Genomic DNA, 22,186 nt, shown 5'->3' on the forward strand with positions numbered 1-22,186 from the left:
AAAGTGAACTTATACTTAAACGCGCCACTACAGGTTTCTGATAACTAACCTAGGCTTGGCGGTGCAAGTGTATTTGATGTAAAAATAAAGCCTCTCTGCTTAAAAAGTAACATATAAAAAAAGCAAAGTTTCAAAACTTTATGCGCGCCGAAACTAGCATTTGATGGTGCCCCCCCTCATCATTAGTTCAGGCTGTCACGTAGTGATGGGGTTTGTGGCCTTTTGTGGACGCGTCAACAGCCGGTGTACACGCTGCGTTGACGTCTGCCGAGAAGCTGACAAATGGGTGATTGTTTGCTTCGTGGCAAACGTTTATTTACCGCCTTTGTGGAGTTGAGACCTAACAAGCTTCAGAAATGCGAGTGGCAGAGTTCACAGCGTTCGCCACTAACGCGCGAAGAGATTCTGCTTCGCACTGCTGTGTCTCTCGCCGTGCCAAAGCGAGATTAGCTCGTGAACGTCGTCACATTTCTGCGCTGCTTAGCGGAGCAGTTGTCTTACTTGGTGCCATCGCAAACGAAGTAGTAGGAGGCGTGTAGGCACTGCTGATGCATGTTGAAGCCGGTGTTCTAGGCGACGAGACACAACAGGCTAGTTATGGCTATGTTCACACTTAGTTTCGAAGCAGGAGCAGCGGCAAGAACGTAAAAAAAAAATGGCCGGTCATCGGTCTCGGACCGATTTTTTCGCCACGGCGAAGTGGAAAGTCGTTCCGCTTCACCAGAAGCTGCAAAATCATGTAAACATATGGTCGTGAAATTTAACATGGCACCAAATGCATATACTCTGATGCTTATCGACCATTACTAGCTCCCAACAGTATTCAATGCCGCGGTATTGGAGGCACACCAACAGAAGGTTGGCATGTCCGACCTTCCCGTGTTCCAGCAAAGCCGGTTAATCCAACCACCGCCGGCGCTACTAAGTCGCACGCTTCTTCAGTTGTTCAGTTTCTCTTCATAGGAAACAACTAGCTAGAAATAGTGAAACTATTTTTTCTTACTTTTCTATGGTAGACCAACGTCGCGGACTACGCGCGAAGTTGAGCGTAATCATCGCTTTTGGTGAAGATTGGGTCAATGAGTGAATAAGCCGCTTGAAATGGTGCAATGAAGAGCGCCATAACGCCCCCCCCCCCCCCCCCACACACACACACGCACCTTCTACCGGACAAACGTACATAGACTAGATGAATGTGGGCGAAAGCGACAGCGGCGTACGCGGCGGTGGCGAAACAGGTGTAAACGTCGGGGACGTGAGCGGAAAAGGTATTCCCTGCCCTTTGGCCTTTCCGCTGGCTTACGCTCCCCAAGTGTGCGCGTAGATTAATACTTTATTCCCACGTGACGGAAGAAATGTGTGCGGATAGTGCCACTAGGCTAAACCGTGTTGGAGCCTCGGTTGCGCTGTGGCTACTGCAGCGCCACCTATCGGCACTCGTTAGTGTCACGATGCCGTACTTCACTTCACCGCGGCTAGAGGGCGGTGCCATCTTTGTAAACAAAGAATATTTTATTCGTTGGCGCCGAACGTCTCATCCTGTAAAGGAAGTTCATTGTGTTTCGTGTTAAAAATGTCCCCTGCAAGGCAGCATAACATAAACGTATTTACCGGCGTGAGACGCGGGAGGAGGAACTAGGGTGGCGCTTGCCCCTTCATTGCGATAAGTGGAGGGGAAAATTATGTTATTTGCACATCCCCCTCCCCGCCCCCCGCGCACAAACTTTTCAAAGCGGACACATTCGGTTGCACGCAAGACATTCGAACAAAACTACAGCTGGAGCGCAGCAGTTTTCTTAGTTGGTGCCATCGCAAGCGAAGTAGTAGGAGGCGTGTAGGCACTGCTGATGCATGTGGAAGCCGCCGTCCTGAGCGACGAGACACAACAAGCTAGTTATGGTTATGTTCACACTTAGTCTCGAAGCATGACCGCCTCCATCGAAATTCGGCCGTCGTGGCCGGGATTCGATCTCACGCCCTCGTGCTCAGCAGCACACCACCATAGCCACTGAGCAACCAAGGCGGGTTTGTGCTTACTAAATGAAATTAAGAAATGCTAAATTAATTGAAATGAAAGTGAATGCGAGAACAACTTGCCGCAGTTGGGGAACGATCCTACAACAATCACGCTGCTGTTATTTGCTTTTCCTAATATCCCAAGAGAACACTGTGTCTCAGATATTTTCTACGTTGAAGGAATAGGTATCATTTTAAGTGCACTGTATCACGTTATTTTAATTTTTCTGGCTTATTAAGAGGAATTATGAATGAATACTGAGTCTTCTGCTTTATTTCGTTACTTTTTCATGTGTGATATTCGCGCCTGGTGCCCTGACAAAAGTAAACGCGGCAGCTTCATTATATTCGCTGACTGTAAGGACGAGTTAAGGGGTGATGTGTAGGTGAAGCTCAAAATAGACAATTGGGGCTACCGCAAAATGTCACGTATGCAAACACTCTAGAGTGTTTTGAGCGCGTGTAAGGAGCGGGGAAGAATCCAGCCCGCTTCCCCTAGTAGAACTATAAAAGCCATATAGCGCAATTTAGAGGTAGGTATGTGAACTGTGACAATACGGTTGGATTTAACACAGCCTGTGGGAAAACGTATTAATAAAATGTTAAAACCTGTGGTATGGCCGTTATAAGCTATGCTTCCCAGTATCCCGACATAGGTCTAGGTTGCGACAGCTTTATATATTGTGGAACGAGGCGAGGGAACGTGGTTCACTGCAAAGTGCAAGAAATCTTTTATGTTCCTGGTCCAATTAGAAGGGTTGCAAATAATTACTGAGCAGTCGTTTTTCTTTTCCCTATTTTCAGACGTTATAACCAGTTCTCCCAGGGTTTCAGAGATGTCCTCGCTGAACTTAACAAGGTATCTTGTTTATAGTTGGCTAAAGGTCACGGATGTATGCCAATGTATGAAAGCCTCTAACCCTACAGCTACAATAGAACTGGCAAAACTTTCGAAGTTAATCACCAAGCGTAAGACAGCAGACATAAGGAAGTATAATATGGATAGAATTGAACATGCTCTCAGGAACGGAGGAAGCCTAAAAACAGTGAAGAATAAACTAGGAATTGGGAAGAATCAGATGTATGCGTTAAGAGACAAAGCCGGCAATACCATTACTAATATGGATGAGATAGTTCAAGTGGCTGAGGAGTTCTATAGAGATTTATACAGTACCAGTGGCACCCACGAAGATAATGGAAGAGAAAATAGTCTAGAGGAATTCGAAATCCCACAGGTAACGCCGGAAGAAGTAAAGAAAGCCTTGGGAGATATGCAAAGAGGGAAGGCAGCTGGGGAGGATCAGGTAACAGCAGATTTGTTGAAGGATGGTGGGCAGATTGTTCTAGAGAAACTGGCCACCATGTATACGCAATGCCTCATGACGTCGAGCGTACCGGAATCTTGGAAAAACGCTAACATAATCCTAATCCATAAGAAAGGGGATGCCAAAGACTTGAAAAATTATAGACCGATCAGCTTACTGTCCGTTGCCTACAAACTATTTACTAAGGTAATCGCAAATAGAATCAGGAACACCTTAGACTTCTGCCAAGCAAAGGACCAGGCAGGATTCCGTAAAGGCTACTCAACAATAGATCATATTCACACTATCAATCAGGTGATAGAGAAATGTGCGGCATATAACCAACCCTTATATATAGGTTTCGTTGATTACGAGAAAGCATTTGATTCTGTCGAACTTCAGCAGTCATGGAGGCATTACGGAATCAGGGTGTAGACGAGCCCTATGTAAACATACTGAAAGATATCTATAGCGGCTCCACAGCCACCATGGTCCTCCATAAAGAAAGCAACAAAATCCCAATAATGAAAGGCGTCAGGCAGGGAGATACGATCTCTCCAATGCTATTCACAGCGTGTTTACAGGAGGTGTTCAGAGACCTGGATTGGGAAGAAATGGGGATAAAAGTTAATGGAGAATACCTTAGTAACTTGCGATTCGCTGATGATATTGCCTTGCTTAGTAACTCAGGGGACCAACTGCAATGCATGCTCACTGACCTGGAGAGGCAAAGCAGAAGAGTGGGTCTAAAAACTAATCTGCAGAAAACTAAAGTAATGTTTAACAGTCTCGGAAGAGAACAGCAATTTACAATAGGCAGCGAGGCACTGGAAGTCGTAAGGGAATACATCTACTTAGGGCAGGTAGTGACTGCGGATCCGGATCATGAGACGGAAATAATCAGAAGAATAAGAATGAGCTGGGCTGCGTTTGGCAGGCATTCTCAGATCATGAACTGCAGGTTGCCATTACCCCTCAAGAGAAAAGTATATAACAGCTGTGTCTTACCGGTACTCACCTACGGGGCAGAAACCTGGAGGCTTACGAAAAGGGTTCTACTCAAATTGAGGACGACGCAACGAGCTATGGAAAGAAGAATGATAGGTGTAACGTTAAGGGATAAAAAAAGAGCAGATTGGGTGAGGGAACAAACGCGAGTTAATGACATCTTAGTTGAAATCAAGAAAAAGAAATGGGCATGGGCAGGACATGTAATGAGGAGGGAAGATAACCGTTGGTCATTAAGGGTTACGGACTGGATTCCAAGGGAAGGGAAGCGTAGCAGGGGGCGGCAGAAAGTTAGGTGGGCGGATGAGATTAAGAAGTTTGCAGGGACGGCATGGCCACAATTAGTACATGACCGGGGCTGTTGGAGAAATATGGGAGAGGCCTTTGCCCTGCAGTGGGCGTAACCAGGCTGATGATGATGATGATGATGAAAGGTCACGTAAAGACCAATATGCAGGTAAACCTTAAAGACAGGGCAATAATTATGAAATTTGCAGTAAATTATGCATGCAAGCGAGTGGTAGCTTTATGATTGTGTTTTACAAACAAAAAATTTATCTCGCTGCCCTAGGAGGACGGTGAACTCAATCGATATAAAATCTAGCGGTAATTGAGCGGTGGGGGACAGGGCGGGCGGATACTATGGCAAAGGTTGTGGAGAATCTGAATCAGGATCACTTTGTTCATGACGAAAATGGGAATATTTATAACATATGTATATACAGAAGTAGGTCCCGCAATTAGAAACTGAAATGGGACCCCCTGTGCATGATGACTAGAATTAATAATACAAACAACAATGGCAACATCTAAATTTACGAACAAAGGCTTTAAGAGACAAGGCATAAATGAACAGAAAAACAACATATTGACACGTGTACTTCTTTATCTTTATCGGGTGACCACTTATCACCACCTAGCAAATGTTATCGCACAGCGCAGCAGGACACCTCATTACGCCGACTGGAATCTGCACGGCAAGAATTACTGTTTATGACCCGACTTACCCTGCCACCTTCGTTATCCTCCAACAGTGTTCACGAGACGTCCTCCTCGACATGGACTTCCTGAACCAACACGGCGTAATCATCGGCCTGAAGTCGAAGTTGATAACGCTGTCGGAAGATCGAGCGATACCGCCGGAGAGCTCTTGTAGTCACCATGCCTTAAACTTTCTCAAAAGTGAAGTCAGCATACCGCGTCGCTCCAGCATTGTCAGTTCCGTCAGCACCAAAACACCTGCCGACGTAGAAGGCGTCATCGAGGGTGACCAACGTCTACTGCTAGACCGTGAAATTTGCGTCGCCAGAAGGATCGCTCGACTTCACGAAGGAAAAACTAAAGTGTTGCTGACAAACTTCAGCCAGGAGTTCAAACACATCAACAAGGGCACTACGATCGCGCACATCGATGAAACTCTGGAAACCAGTAATGCGTTTGTCCTGTCCGGTTCTGCCGCATCTACCGCGGCGACTGTAGTTCCTGAACCACATTTCGACGTAAATCCAAGTCTCCCCATGAGCAAGCAGCAACAGCTCAGAAGTCTTCTCCGACGATACAAGGACTGCTTTTCGACGTTATCGAGGATTCGACAAACACCAGTTGCAAAGCATCGCATACTAACCGAAGAGTGCACTCAACCACTCCGCCAGAGCCCTTACCGAGTTTCGACGCGAGAACGTGAAACTATTAGGCAACAAGTCGACGAAATGCTCCGCGACGATATCATCCAGCCGTCGAAAAGTCCGTGGGGATCTCCTGTTGTCATGGTGAAGAAAAAGGACGGAACCCTACGCTTCTGCGTCGATTATCGTCGACCGAACAAGATCACGAAGATAGGCGCATACCCCCTTCCACGGATAGACGACGCATTGGATCGGCTCTGCAACCCAAAATACGTCTCGTCGATGGACCTAAAGTCTGGCTACTGGCAAATGGAAGTCGACGACAGAGATCGCGAAAAGACTGCCTTCATCACGCCAGACGGCCTCTACGAGTTCAAGGTCATGCCATTCGGACTGTGCTCCGCGCCTGCAACGTTCCAGCGCGTCATGGACATGGTTTTAGCAAGATAAAAGTGGCAGACCTGTCTCGTATACTTGGATGACGTCGCCGTCTTCGCCGGAAATTTCGGCGATTACCTTAGGCGGCTTGCAACAGTACTAGAGTCCATAAAATCATCAGGGTTCACTCTGAAGCCAGAAAAGTGTGCCGCTTCGCTTACGACGAGCTTCTATTCCTAGGCCACGGCGTCAGCAAATCCGGAGTACGCCCCGACCCGCAGAAAACAGCTGCCATCGCAAAGTTCCCGCAGCCCATCGACAAGAGCAGTGCGTAGATTCCTTGGCATGTGTGCCTGCTAGAGGCGCTTTGTCAAGGACTTTTCACGCATCGCTGAGCCGCTAACGCATCTAACCAAACTCGATGTCGCCTTCAAGTGGCAAACGCCGCAGGCCGACGCATTTCAAGAACTAAAACGACGCATGCAGTCACCGCCGGTACTTGCACACTTCTACGAGAACGCCAATACCGTAATCCACACTGACGCCAGTAGCCTAGGCCTCGGTGCAGTCCTAGTCCAGAAGAAAGACGGACATGATCGGGTGATATCTTATGCGATCCGGTCACTGTCAAAAGCGGAAGGGAATTATTCTACGACAGAAAAGGAGTGCCTCTCCATCATTTGGGCTACAGCGAAATTCCGCCCTTATCTATATGGCAGGCCACTCAAAGTCGTCAGCGACCATCACGCGTTATGTTGGCTAGCTAACTCAAAGGACCTTTTAGGACGGCTGGTGAGGTGGAGCCTCAGACTGCAACAATATGACGTCACGGTAATCTACAGGTCCGGACGAAAACACTCAGACGCCGATTGCCTATCACGCGCCCCCATCGATCCCCCGCCAGAAGACGACGAGTATGACGACGCCTCCCTTGGAATAATAAGCGCAGAAGACTTCACAAAACAGCAACGATCAGACTAGGAGCTATAAGGCCTCGTCGAGTATTTGGAAGGGAACACTGCCGTAGTAACTAGGCAATTTACGCGCGGATTGTCTTCGTTCAGATTACAAACAACTTGCTCGTAAAGAAGAACTTCTCACCAGTCTGTGCCAGCTAACTTCTTGTTGTTCCGTCAACGCTGCGTTGAGAAGTACTGTACGCCCTACATGATGATCCAACCGCTGGACACCTAGGATTCTCCCGAACGCTGTCGAGGATACAGGAAAGGTATTACTGGCCGCGTCGGACCGCCGACGTCGCCCGTTACGTCAAGACATGCCGAGACTAACAGCGACGCAAGACACCACCGACAAGGCCAGCAGGATTACTACAGCCGATCAAACCTCTTTGCCGACCATTCCAGCAGATCGGGACGGATTTGTTGGGACCGTTTCCGGCGTCAACATCCTGAAATAAGTGGATCGTCGTGGCGACGGACTCTCTCACCCGCTTCGCTGAAACTTAAGCTCTACCGAAAGGCAGCGCAGCCGAAGTGGCGAAATTTTTCGTCGGGAACATTCCGCTGCGACATGGTGCCCCAGAAGTCCTCATCACCGACAGAAGAACAGCGTTTACAGCAGAACTCACCCAAGCCATTCTGCAGTACAGCCATACAAGCCACTGGAGGACAACTGCTTACCACCCGCAGACGAATGGTCTCACGGAGCACCTGAACAAGACCCTCGCCGATATGCTAGCAATGTACGTCGACGTCGAGCACATGACTTGGGACGCGGTCCTGCCGTACGTAAGGTTTGCTTACAACACGGCGGTGCAATAAACAACACAGACCACGCCGTTTAAGCTGGTTTACGGACAGGCCGCCATTGGAATATCAACGTGGCAACGATTAACGCTAAAACGTTATCTAGTGAGGCGAGTCTATCAGTAATATTGGAGGAATTAGAGGGCAGTAAATCGTATATAATAGGACTCAGTGAAGTTAGGAGGCCAAAAGAAGCATATACAGTGCTAAAAAGCGGGCACGTCCTTTGCTACCGGGGCTTAGCGGAGAGCCGAGAACTAGGAGTCGGATTCCTGATTAATAGGAATTTAGCTGCTAACATACAGGAATTCTATAGCATTAACGAGAGGGTGGCCGGTCTTGTTGTGAAACTTAATAAGAGGTGGAAAATGAAAGTTGTATAGGTTTACGCCGCTACATAAAATCGTGATGACCAGGAAGTCGAAAGCTTCTATGAAGACGTGGAATCGGCGATGGGTGGAGTGAAAACAAAATACACTATACTGATGGGCGACTTCAATGCCAAGGTAGGCAACAAGCAGGCTGGAGACAAGGCAGTGGGTGAATATGGCATAGACACTAGGAAAAGCAGGGGAGAGTTATTAGTAGAGTTTGCGGAACAGAATAATATGCGCATAATGAATACCTTCTTCCGCAAGCGGGATAGCCGAAAGTGGACGTGGAGAAGCCCGAACGGCGAGACTAGGAATGAAATAGACCTCATACCCTGCGCAAACCCTGGCATCATACGAAATGTGCACGTGCTCAGCAAGGTGCGCTGCAGTGACCATAGGACTGTAAGAACTCGAATTAGCCTAGACCTGAGGAGGGAGGGAACGGAAGAAAGTGGTACATAAGCCGATCAATGAGTTAGGGGTAAGAGAGAAAAGAGAGGAATTCCAGATGACGCTACAGAACAGGCATTCGGCTTTAATTCAGGAAGAGGATCATAGTGTCGAAGCAATGAATGACAATCTTGTGGGCATCATTAAGGAGTGTTCAATAGAATTCGGTGGTAACTCCGTTAGGCAGGATACCAGTAAGCTATCGCAGGAGACGAAAGATCTGATCACGAAACGACAATGTATGAAAGCCTGTAACCCAACAGCTAGAATAGTACTGGCAGAACAAACGAAGTTAATCAACAAGCCTAAGACGGCTGACATAAGCAAGTATAATATGGGTAGAATTGAATATGTTTTCAGGAACGTGGGAGCCTAAAAACAGTGAAGAAGAAACTACGAATTGGCAAGAATCAGATGTATGCGTTAAGAAACAAAGCCGGCAATATCATTACTAATACGGATGAGATAGTTCAAGTGGGTGAGGAATTCTATAGAGATTCATACAGTACCAGTGGCACACACTATGATAATGGAACAGAGAATAATCTAGAGGAATTCGAAATTCGACAGGTAATACCGGAAGTAGTAAAGAAAGCCTTGGGAGCTATGCAAAGAGGGGAGGCAGCTGGGGAGGATCAGGTAACAACAGATTTGTTCAGGGATGGTGGAGAGATTGTTCTAGAGAAACTGGCCACCCTGTATACGCAATGCCTCATGACCTCGAGCGTACCGGAATCCTGCAAGAACGCTAACATAATCCTAATCCATAAGAAAGGGGACGCCAAAGACTTGAAAAATTATAGACCGATAAGCTTACGGTCTGTTGCGTAAAAACTATTTACTAAGGTAATCGCAAATAGAATCAGGAACACCTTAGACTTCTGTCAGCCGAAGGAGCAGGCAGGATTCCGTAAAGGCTACTCAACAATAGACCATATTCACACTGTCAATCAAGTGATAGAGAAATGTGTGAAATATAACCAGCCCTCATATATAGCTTTCATTGATTACGAGAAAGCGTTTGATTCCGTCGAAACCTCAGTAGTCATGGATGCATTACAGAATCAGGGTGTAGATAAGGCATGTGTAAAAATACTGAAAGATATCTCTAGAGGCTCCACAGCCACTGTAGTCCTCCATAAAGAAAGCAACAAATCCCAATAAAGAAAGGCGTCAGGCAGGGAAATACGATCTCTCCAATGGTATTCACAGCGTGTTTACAGGAGTTATTAAGAGACCTGGATTGGGAAGAATTGGGGATAACAGTTAATGGAGAATACCTTAGTAACTTGCGATTCACTGATGATATTGCGTGGCTCAGTAACTCAGGGGACCATTTGCAATGCATGCTCACTGACCTGGAGAGGCAAAGCAGAAGGGTGGGTCTAAAAATTAATCTGCAGAAAACTAAAGTAATGTTTAACAGTCTCGGAAGAGAACAGCAATTTACAATAGGTTGCGAGGCACTGGAAGTGGTAAGGGAATACATCTACTTAGGGCAGGTAGTGACGGCGGATCCGGATCATGAGACGGAAATAATCAGAAAAATAAGAATTGGCTGGGGTGCGTTTGGCAGGCATTCTCAGATCATGAACAGTAGGCTGCCATTATCCCTCAAGAGGAAAATGTATAATATCTGTGTCTTACCAGTACTCACCTACCGGGCAGAAACCTGGAGGCTTATGAAAAGGGTTCTGCTTAAATTGAGGACGACCCAACGAGCCATAGAAGGCAGAATGATGGGTGTAACGTTAAGGGATGAAAAAAAAAACAGATTGGGTGAAGAACAAACGCGAGTTAATGACATCTTAGTCGAAATCAAGAAAAAGAAATTGGGGCGGGGGGCATGGGAAGGAAATGTAATAAGGAGGGAAGATAACCGAAGGTGATTAAGGGTTACGGACTGGATTCCAAGGGAAGGGAAGCGCATCAGGGGGCGGAAGAAGGGACGACATGGCCACAATTAGTACATACCGGCGTTGTTGGAGAAGTATGGGAGAGGCCTTTTCCCTGCAGTGGGCGCAACCAGGCTGATGATGATGATGACGGCAGGAAGCAGACGACGACGCTCGACGCCATGGTGATGGACAGTCACCGACGAAGAGAATCTTGACGTCGCGACCCATCTCCAACGTGCCGAAGAAGCCCGACAGCTCGGCCTTCTACGAATCAAGAATCAGCTGCGTACTGACAGCCGACACTACAACCTCTGACGACGCTTCGTCGAGTACCAGCCCGGTGACTGTGTTTGGGTTTGGACCCCTATACGCCGACGAGGAGTGAGCGTGAAGCTTTCGCGTCGCTATTTCGGACCGTAGAAGATTATCCGACGTATTGGCGCACTGGACTATGAGGTCGTGCCAGACAGCATTTCGCTATCACAGCGGCGCCGCTCACGTCCTGAAATAGTCCGCGTTGTGTGACTCAAGCCCTACTACCAGCTTTAATGAACTTTGGGACTACGCGTAACTGACCTTTGGACTTTGCTTGTTTTCTTGTTTTGTCACTTTTGTTAAATAAGTGTCCCTTTGTGTTTCGCTCTCTTATATTTGTAGCATCGTGATGATGCTCTTTAAGAGGGGGGTAATGATACGTGTACTTCTTTATCTTTATCTGGCGACCACATCTCACCACCTAACAAATGTTATCGCACAGCGCAGGACACGCCTGCATGTAAAAGAAGTATCTGGAATGTTATCGATGGTTCCATCCGCTGTCTGTGACCGAACCTTGTATAGTCTGATCGCTTGTGTTCGCGGCGCGAATAATGTAGAACTTTGTGGAAGGCCCGCGGGTCCCAGCGATTACTCTGGAACATTCGACGACGCATGTATCAAAGCCGACGCGCTTGACCCGCAGATCAGATTTTCGACGATCGCCGACTGTATTCGCCACTATCGTTGTGCTTTAAGTGTAGCCTGTCTTTGTGCACAGAGGTTCGCCCAATAAAAGCTAGTTTTGTATTTCACAGTATCGCTACTGTGTTCTTTAGCGTCACTACCACGTGACAATATGAATGTAATAAACAATAACAAGGCTTCGGATTAGTCAACAAAAGGTGAAACTACAAGAAAAGCTTAAGAAGAAATAACGTTTTTAAAAATGCGGGAGAGAAATAGAGAAACAAAGTTAAAGTTAATAATACAACTCACACTAAACTCAAATGGGAAAGTCGGAGGAAGCTAAAAGAAAATGCTTAAATTCTGTTAATGAAGTAACATGAGTGTTCATGAATTACTGGCTTGTTAAAAATCCCCAACACAAGCGCTCCAAAACATTACATGCTGGCAAGGTTTGAAACGGAACAGTCACACACACAAAGAAACAAACACATATATTTTCTATGTGTGGGTGCGTGTGTGAAGAGGAAGTGGTAGACTGTTTCTGGAGCTGTTACCTTTGTGCCAGCCTGTGCGATTACCATTAACTTTGTACATGCAAATACTTGTAAATACAGTAGTGCTCTTTAATGTGGTTTAGTGGCGCATACGTTGCTAAGGCTATGCTGCCCCAAACACGAGGTGTTTTAAAATCAGCCTAGGAAACTACAAGATGTGGTCATAATCTATGATTTATGCAAAAGGCCAATGTCGTTTAGAAATTTATGCAGGTCACGTAATGGGGCTAGCGGATCATCTAAAATTAAACAGGGTGTAAAGGTAAATGTAATTCATATAAGTTGTGCAAAAGATTTCGTCTGTGTGTTTCAATGTGTGTACATGTCAGTAAGGTATGCATAACTGTCAGTGGTTCTTTGTATTCCTCGCATGTTGGTGCGTCTTCTTTGTAAGTAAGTAATTGTGTGTGAGGTGTATGTGCCCAATGCGTAGTCTGCATGAAACTACTTCAATGAACAGCTCCTGGTGGTTACACGACTTCCACTCACCAAGTACAGATTTAGTGAGATACAGCTCATTTTCTACACAATGGTCCCATTCATGTCATCACATTTAAGTTAACATCTTCCTAATCGCACGGATACTATCTCTATATGGAAGTGTTGCTTTTGTTATGCCTTTGTACGCCGTCATCGATCCACATCTATCAGCTGCTTCGTTACCCGGTATTCCAAAATGGCTTGGTATATCCAGCAGAAACGAATGGATTTCCCGTATTTGTTAAGGTCTACCATGTATAACATATCGCCCAGCAGGGTTTCACACTCAGATTTCAGACGTAGAGCCTTTAGTGTAGTTAGGGAGTCGGTGTATATGACTGTATTCTTGTGTTTGTCGATAATAATATTTTCAGCTACAACCCATACTGCGTAAACTTCAGCAGTGAAGAGAGAGGCATGCTGTGGTAATCGAATACTGGTTTCCCAATATTCCATTACAGCGTGCTGATTTGTTTTAGAGACATCAGTGTAAAATTTCATGTGATTTTTACATTTGTTTTGAACAGCACGGAACTCTCTTATAATGTGTTCGTGTGGGGTCTCTTTTCTTTAAATGTGTTAATGTACAGTTACATATCTGTGTAAAGGCGCACCATGGTGGCGATTGTTGCGTACTTTTTGGCAACCTGGAGGACTGCATCGGGAATGTCATACTCCCGAAAATATTCCTCATATCGCAGGGCACGTGGCCTAATCGTGTTCGGTTTATTTATGTAGTTTAAGCATGAGTTGCACTGTGTGACGATGTTGTAGCATATGTGTTGTGGTGTGGACTGAACTCTGAGCACGTACGAAAATGTGAGTAGTGCTCTGCGCTACTGTAAGGGAGGTTCATTAAACTCATCGTATAAACTTGGGACGAGTGCTGTTCTGTAGGCACCACTTGCCAGTCGCAGTCCAAGGTTATGTACTGCATAACTGCTGTACAGCACAGAGTACAGAGCCTGCAGTACATAACTATTGTACTGCAGGCTCTGGCGTCATTGGAGAGATGACTACGATGTTGCTTGGCGTGCTTTGAGTTGCCATCTCGGTAGCGTTTCCGCTAGCAGATGCTAACGCTCCGATAGAATCCGGCAAAGGGAAAAACTCGGGGGGGGGGGGAGGGGGGGCGCTCACCACGTAGGGGACGACTGCTGCGTTGGTGAACACGGTCAGTGGGTCCAAGTCGCCGTGAGTCGGCACTCCTTTCTCTGACTCCAGAAGGGCTTGAAATCATACCCCGCACCTTCACGAGATCTGTAACGAGTGACGGTACTTTAATCACTTTACCTTGGGCGAACTTGTGCCCGACACACAGCTAAGCGAGAGCCTCACTAGAATGTCCACAGTCTTTTCGCAAGAGACCCGCACCTTTTCTTCCCTCATGTCCCGCGATGATGAGAGATTGCTCCGATTGCGCGTGCCTTACGAACCCATGTTGCCCGCTTCGCTACCGCTAGCTTTCGCAGGTACCAGGAAACAACTGGACGGACGCGTAATTTGAAATCATCTTGTGTCAATATATATATATATATATATATATATATATGTGTGTGTGTGTGTGTAGAGAGAGAGAGAGGGAGAAAAAAAAGGACAGATCGTTTGCGGCTCCCTGCCGCCCTACTCTAGACATAGCTGGTGCGCCATTGTAAGGCAGAGGTGGTGTCTGAAGTTCCTAGGTAATGTAACAGCCTGCACATCATGCTGACGAGTGGTTGCATAAACGACCGCTTGCGACAACAGGCCAACTACCTTGGAGCGAAGACCGCGTAATTGTTGTGCCCAGTGAGGGTGCAGCTCTGAATTCCAATAGATGCATATCTGCCGCAGGTATCACTTTACCAGCAATTGGGAAATCTATGAGGCGTTTGAATGAATTAATTCTTGGGCTTTATGTGCGAAAAGCACGATTCGATTATGAGGCACTCTGACGTGGGGTCTCGGGAACAGTGCTCACCACTGGGGGACCTTGAACGTGCCGTAGTGCACGGGGCACGAGGAGGAGGAGGAGGAAATAACTTTATTGTGTGCCCTGCGAGTTGGTGGGGAGGGCCAAAGGCACCGCCCAGATGACGGCCAGGAGTCCTTGGGTCCTGACGCCATCCTCGGACCGCTGGGCGGCCCATAGCGGCCCCTCGAGGGCTGCGCTGAGCGCTGCGGCTTCCCAGCGCGTGCGAAGGCTGTTGATGAGGCCACGTTCGCGTTATTGTTATGTATCCCTCGGCATTCCCATAATATATGCTACAGAGTGGCTCTCACATGTGTTGCATTTGTCCGTTGGATATATCACGAGGCTTGCAATGTGGGCTTGTTGGTGATGCACCTTCAAGGGGAGTACGGTAGCGCGATTAAGATACGGGACAAAAGAAGGCACATAGGGACACACACACACAGCGCTAACTTGCAACAATGTTTATTATCGAAAACCAGGTCGTACTTATACACTCAGCCAACGTGAGTCACAGCCATGTGAACAGATTAACAATCAGAGCGAAACATTTTTGTTATATGTTAAGCCAAGCGCAAAAATTTCAGTTCTTTTTCAGAGAGAGCCAATGATGGTTTGCTGATACATGGATCCCCTAGTACATCAATCTGTTCGGCTTCTATTATAAGTCTAGTGAGTTCGCACTTATTTTTACTGGTAATGATTGTTGATTCGAAGAGAGGGGAGCACTTATGTTGCTTGCAATGAAGGGAGAGAAACCCATCTGATACAAGTTTGTCGACTTTATTTTTGTGTTCGCGCAGTCTATCATTAATGCATCTGTCCGACTGTCCGACGTAACACTTCCCACACTATAAGGGTATACGATGTATAATTGATGTCTTACATTCTGTAAGCATCTTCCTGTGTTTAGCTTGGCAGTTAGGGACACTTTCTTTCTTTTCTGGTCTTGTTTTCCTGCACAGGCTGATTAGTTTGTTGGGTGCTGATAAAACCACATCAGTGTTACCTCGGCGGGCAATTTTCTATAGGTTGTGCGCGAACTGGTGGATATTAGGTATCACTGTTTGTCTTTCTTTTTCTCTCGGTTAGTATTTCCTTCGGCTCGTTCAGCAGTCCCTGATTGCAGCACTTGCCTAAGTATTCCTTCTGCAACTAATGCCAGTACATGATTGGGATAACCTGCTTCATGTAGCCGCATGGCCTGTCGTGTGAATGCTTCGTCAGTGCAATGATGACATGATTTAGTAAGTGCATTAGTAAAACATATTTTCGCAATTCCTCTTTTCACCAGTTTAGAATGGCATGAAAGATATGACAACAACGGTTTATTTGTCCTGGGACTGTAACACCAGCAAGTTAGATCATCACCGAAGGTAAGTTTAACACCAAGAAACTTGATCCTTTGTTCTATAGGCACTTCGAACGTAACTTCCAGTGGACGAAGGCACTAACGTATAATATTGCTAACAGCTGAACACGCTGTGTCAAAGTTGTCTAGATTAACATTGACAAACACTAAAAAAACCATCAACAAACCTAAATATTTTAACTTTTGTATTATTGATGCGCCGATTATTCAACTCGGATCTTCATGAAAGTGCAACGATCGGATGTATGAACCTACGTAGACCACCGGGATACCCAATTCCGAGGTAGGGGTCCATTTCTTCGGTAACTAGAGCCGATTTTGTGACCCACGAGGAGCGCCCACCGGCCTCGGCTTCGGCCGAGGGAAGCGGTAGGCCTACCCTCAGGCCGCATCAAGCCACAGCGAATTTGATATTATTTATTTATTTGAAAATACTGCAGGCCAATGTGGTGGCCCAAGCAGGTGTGCGTTAGATCCAACATGAATGTACAAAACAACAGACAACAAAAGCAAGTTTAAGAGAGAAGGTGACACTCCAACTCAGTGAGAAAATTATTGGAACCAAAAATATCAGACGGCAATGAATTCCAATCTTCCACAGTTCTAGGAAAATAACTAAATTTGTAAGATTTTGATCGGGCAAAGATTGGGGTTAGTGCAAATTCATGGCCATGGAGCGTGCGTCGCGTTGTTAGGGGTTTTATACTGTCAGGCAGATCTATTTTTATGTTACCAAACATACAATTATAAAGAAATGAAAGGCAACTATGCCAAAAAGCTCATGCCAGTCCTCGAGGATTGCTTCAAAGGTCTCAAGTGGCACATCCTGCAATCCCAGTGGAAAATTGCACTAGTCCGCCTATTGTGCAGGTTGCTTGACGGCTCTCTGGACTGCACTCGTCTTTCTTCCTCAGTCCGTCTGAATCCCATCAGCCTGAGTCCCATCACGCCTGTACGGCCACGCACTGCACCTCCATGCTTACATCTCCCATACAGAGCTTTCTTTACGTGTCCCTGGCCAGTAGGACTCCCCTTCAGTGCGGAAAGATGAATTGGCATTCCTGCTTGTTGTGCACCCGCCGACTGTGTGGGCGCATGTGTGTGCCCGCGCACTTGATGGGGAGGTGTCTTCTGGAACCTCCTAATTACTGCACTAGATGACTGGCTCTCATACGCTCTAGCGTAGAGGCAACTGCCTTTTCTTTTTTTTTAGTCTGGCGAGATGTATAGAGTGCCATGTTACCACTAACATTCTTCTTCTTCTTCTTCTTCTTCTTCTTCTTATTATTATTATTATTATTATTATTCACAATATCATCACTACGACCACATTGAATGTGTTGAAGCCGGCATGACACGTAATTAAAATATTTCTGGAGCCTTCAAGCTCTCTCACTGTTCTAGGGAGAGCGCCAATGATGTATGCCTTCTTGACGAATATGGTGATGTCTCGAATATTGCTGATGGCGTTGGAGCGCATTCATGTTCTGTATAAGGTGTAAAATATGCTTCAAGTAACCTTTCTTCTCATTCTGGCATGGTGTGTACGCTATGACTCAATGAAGCCTTTGTTTTCAAGTATAAGAAGCGCGTCAAACGTTCTCTTTCTTGTGGTGCTGATGGCGTTCCTCCCACACTGCTTAACGCTTTCACACAATGCCTACGCAAATGTGTACTACGAGATAGTGCATCAACAGCAAAATCACTGATGAAAGTAATGACATTTGATGTGTGTTGCATACATCTTCAAACAGTTATTGGAACTGTGCTGCAACAGGCAGAATGTTTTAGCTAAATGAGTGGGAAGCTAGACGGTTGGCTTTTTATGCTGTGTGTCAGTATGTTGCATGTACCGGGTTCACTTCTTGCATCGCTTTTCACAATGTCATGCAACAGACATAATACTCATGTGGATGGATGGATGTAGAGTTTATGTTCTCATATTTGGTGTTCTTGTAGCGAGTTGTCGCAGAGTCGAAAATTTGTTAACTTGACAAAACTCACTAAACAAACGAAAAATTCTGAATCTTTTCTGCTGCTGTACACTTTATGTGATTCTGAAGATGCAATAGATGGGGAGGGGGGGGGGTGGCGAAATCAAGTTTTGAATGAACGGGATAAAGTGGTGTCTCAAAGGGTTAAGATGCGTGCGGGCATACTTCTTCACTGTTCTCACAAGCATCTTCCATAGTTCCCTAAATTCTGGTGCGTTTTCTAGCACTCAGAATCTAGCATGGAGATTGCCCGTGCAGAAATCGGGTGCTAGACGTGAAGTTACTAACTTCCAGCCTATATGTATCCTCTTCAGTGCGTCAAAAGCATTTGAATTCGTGTTGAATTCCTTGCTTTCTGTTAGTGCTAAGATCACTGACTTTGGGTGCCGACGATTTAAACTTTTTGAGACTGTCAATAGTGTTCACCTCTGCATCTACCTCCAAAAAGCAATTTGTTCACTCTCAAACTGGTGCAGTAACAATAAGGCACTCCTAAGTGCTTGCAATACTATGGCATTATTAGTATTATTCATACTATTAAGTATGGAAACATACAAAACACAAAGGAAACATGGCGGGAGCAAGCTGACAACTGCCACTGAGAGGGGCACAATGCCTGCTTACTCCTTCTGGAGGAAGGACTGAAAAGGGGAGGAGAATAAGATAAGAAACAAAGAAATAGGAAAGAACTGACAGAGACACTGACAAAAGAAAGTAGGAACAGGGAAAAATGTCTATAAACGGGAGGCCAAATCAGTTTTCTATGTTATATTTGGAAAACGCGCCATGCGCAGCTTTCATACGCCCTTCGCGATGCTCCACTGCCCAGGGTCGATGAAGTGAAAGTTCTTGGTGTGTACTTCGACAAAACGCTCAGCTTCTCTTCGCACAGATAATCAGACATTGTACCCTTCACGCTCTTGGAATTATATGTCGTATATTGCATGATTTCCACTGAGCTGTTTGGTTTCTGATATTGTACTCGGCGGTGTGCCTTTCACTACTAGAGTATGCCTCTTTAGATGGGGGTTCAATGCGCAAATATCATTCCGACCTGATTGAATGCGCGCATAATAAATTGATATCTATGTTCGAGCACCAATTTTACCATTCTGATGACCATAGTTCAGTATTCTCAAATATACCTTAACTGACACCTCAAGAATCGAGACTTCTTTAATCAGATTTTTTGATCCTGAATAAGGTGGCCCATGACATTATATATTTTCAAAGCTTGACAATATGATATTGTTAGAGCTGCAACAGTTAGTACACCAGGCCACATTTTACAGTATTCGCCTGGCCTTGTTTCATTAAACACTGTGCTATATATAACCCGACTCCAAAAAATACGGAATAAGAATTGCGCCTGTTTTTACATCAGAGTTCATTTGCTGTGTTTTGTGTGTCTGTTGATAACCATGTATGATTAACTCCATTTTACCCTTCCACATTTTATTTTCCCTATTTGTTTCTCTGTCTCGCATTGTTTTGTCTACCCCATTCATGTTTTCTGTACCTTTGTTCTCAAATTTGGTTTTTAAGTGCCCCAGTCCGAAGGTTCTCTGGCTGTTTCTTGGCACTATAACAAACATTTGATTGATTCATTGATTGATTATTGTTGCAGCATTAAATTGTGCTTCTTTAAGTATATACTAGTATGCTATTTCAGTGGCGGAGCTTTTGTGGAATTCAAAAAAGGCATGAATTAAGAAAGTGCAATAAAATTCTATGTGTCTGACCATATGCATTATGCCATTAATTTCTTCAAAGTGTTAATAACGCTTAGCTACTGTATCCAGTGTTGTGCAATAAAATAATAAGCCACAGCCATTATTGCGTGCCTCACAGAACAAAGTGAATGTTTCTCAGACAAAACATCATAGTAGATTGAAAACAATAAACTGGTATTTTATGTGGCGAGTTGAAGTGTACAAATTGTGAAAATAACGTGTTTATGCATATATACAGATATTATGCATATGAGCTCTTACCATACATTCGGATAAGTGCTTCTATAGTACAACTAGACAAAGGGCCATGAAATACGCTTCTTAAAGCTCTGCGATTCTCAATCTTGTATTATCTAACGGTATGTCATTTCATTAATGTCGAGAAAGACAAATGTGACATATTGAAACCAGTTAGAATAGAACAGTTAAACTTTTTCTAGCAATACACTCAACACTAAGGCCTTCCGATGCGGTGTTGGTGATTCAAAACAGCCTAGAATATTATATGCGGTGCTACATGGGCAAGATTGGATAGAATCGAAAGGAGACAAGCTACGAATTACGTATATTTCAGCTATCCTAGATGTTTTTGTGAGTGCTACCGGTGTTTCAATTCTTTTTGCTGATTTTCGCAGAACCCACATTTTCACCACTTCTTTCACGCACCAACAAACTAACTATATTGAAACGGATACCTTTTTATCTGTATCCGGTGACCACATTTCACCGGCTGACAAATGTTAAACGCTATCCCTCGGCGCCGGACGTGCCTGCATGTATCAGAAGTTTCGCGAATGTTATCAATGGCTATGTCGCTTGTTTGGTCGTCGACGAACGTTGTATAAGCTGATTGCACACGCGCCACGAATTGCGTAGTAGTCTCTGGAAGGCGCGCGGGCACCAGCGAATGCGCTGGAAATTTCCACGTCTGATACATGTAAGCTGACGCGCTTAACCTGCAGATCTCATTTTCGACGGTCGCCGACTTTGCTCGCCAATATTGTTGCAAATGAGTGTTGCTCATTCTAGCCACAAAAATAGCCTAGTAAGTAGTTAAATTCCTAACTCCCAGTTTTGACTCTGCATGATTTTTCACTGGGACTACTACGTGACAATATTTCTAACAGATTTTTCAGTGATAAGTTGCATGCCTAATTGTTACACAGTTGACTGCAGAATAAGCTACCAAAAATGAGAGCGTACAAACAGCTCATTTGATACAACATGACAAGGTCGTGCAGGTGTTTGCAAAGCTAACTTGTAGACAGATGACGCGCGAGCGCGAGCACTGATGCTAATATTTTTTAATATTTTTTGCACTATTGTTACTTCAAATGTAAAAAAAGAAGCTGTTGCAGCAGGCGTAAATTAATATATCACATGTGTTTTTCATATCTAAAAGAGCATGCAGGTCAGTGACTAATTGTTTCACCCTTTGTTTATAGCAGGTTGTTTGTGGTCGGTCTTGGACGGTTGAAGACGAAATAGTCAAGAAACTGTGCGCCGCAGTAGAGGACCGAGCGTCGGCGCGCGTCAGAGCTTCTGTCCCGTGGTTGTGTGCGCTTTTCCTCCCACTGACGCGAAGCGACGCGTTCGCCTGACGGCGAGTGCCGAATCGCGCCATCGCATGCCAGTGGTAGGGCCTTAACGCTACACGGTCCTGGCGTCGGTGCGGAGGGGTACTTTCATGGTGGGCGAAGGCAGCCTAGGTCACCGCTTCAGTGTGAGGGTGTGGTGAGTCCGGCTGTACTTCCTGAACTTCCAATGAGTGCTCATTTTCATCTCGGATTACGCCAGCGATCGAATTAACATGAGACTTTGACGCTGGGAACAACTTGAGATCTTGCTGCATTAGTGGTCTGGTTGTCTCTCGAGTCGTTGGAGCAGAGTGCTTGAGCTTATGTAGAGTGTTGTATTGAGCAGCCAATGAATTGCCTGGTGCGCAATTCTAACGTCTTCTCAATCGTCGTGGCTTCTGAGAAATTCGGCCACGGTAGTGGGAGGTTGCCTATTAGTGCAGTGAACATTTCTTCCTTTACAACGCGCATGAGAAGACGTACCTTCATCTCAGACCTCTGAGGATCGGCGTGACGCAAGTGCTAGTCAAATCTTCCATAATTACAACGATGTTTTTTTAGGGAACTTTCTGTTGCAATTACGCTTGGGAAAATCTTAAGCAACTCCCTGCAGAACAGTTGCCAAGTCGTTATCGAGGGCTCTCGATTTCGAACTAACTCACGGTGGAGCCGTAAAATTAGAAATAAACACGATGAAACTTGCCCTCAGGTTTCCGTTTGTTGTAGGCTGACACCTTCTTGAATCTCTCGAGCTAGGAGCT

Source organism: Dermacentor variabilis, chromosome 5, assembly GCF_050947875.1.
Source record: "Dermacentor variabilis isolate Ectoservices chromosome 5, ASM5094787v1, whole genome shotgun sequence".
Taxonomy (NCBI): domain Eukaryota; kingdom Metazoa; phylum Arthropoda; class Arachnida; order Ixodida; family Ixodidae; genus Dermacentor; species Dermacentor variabilis.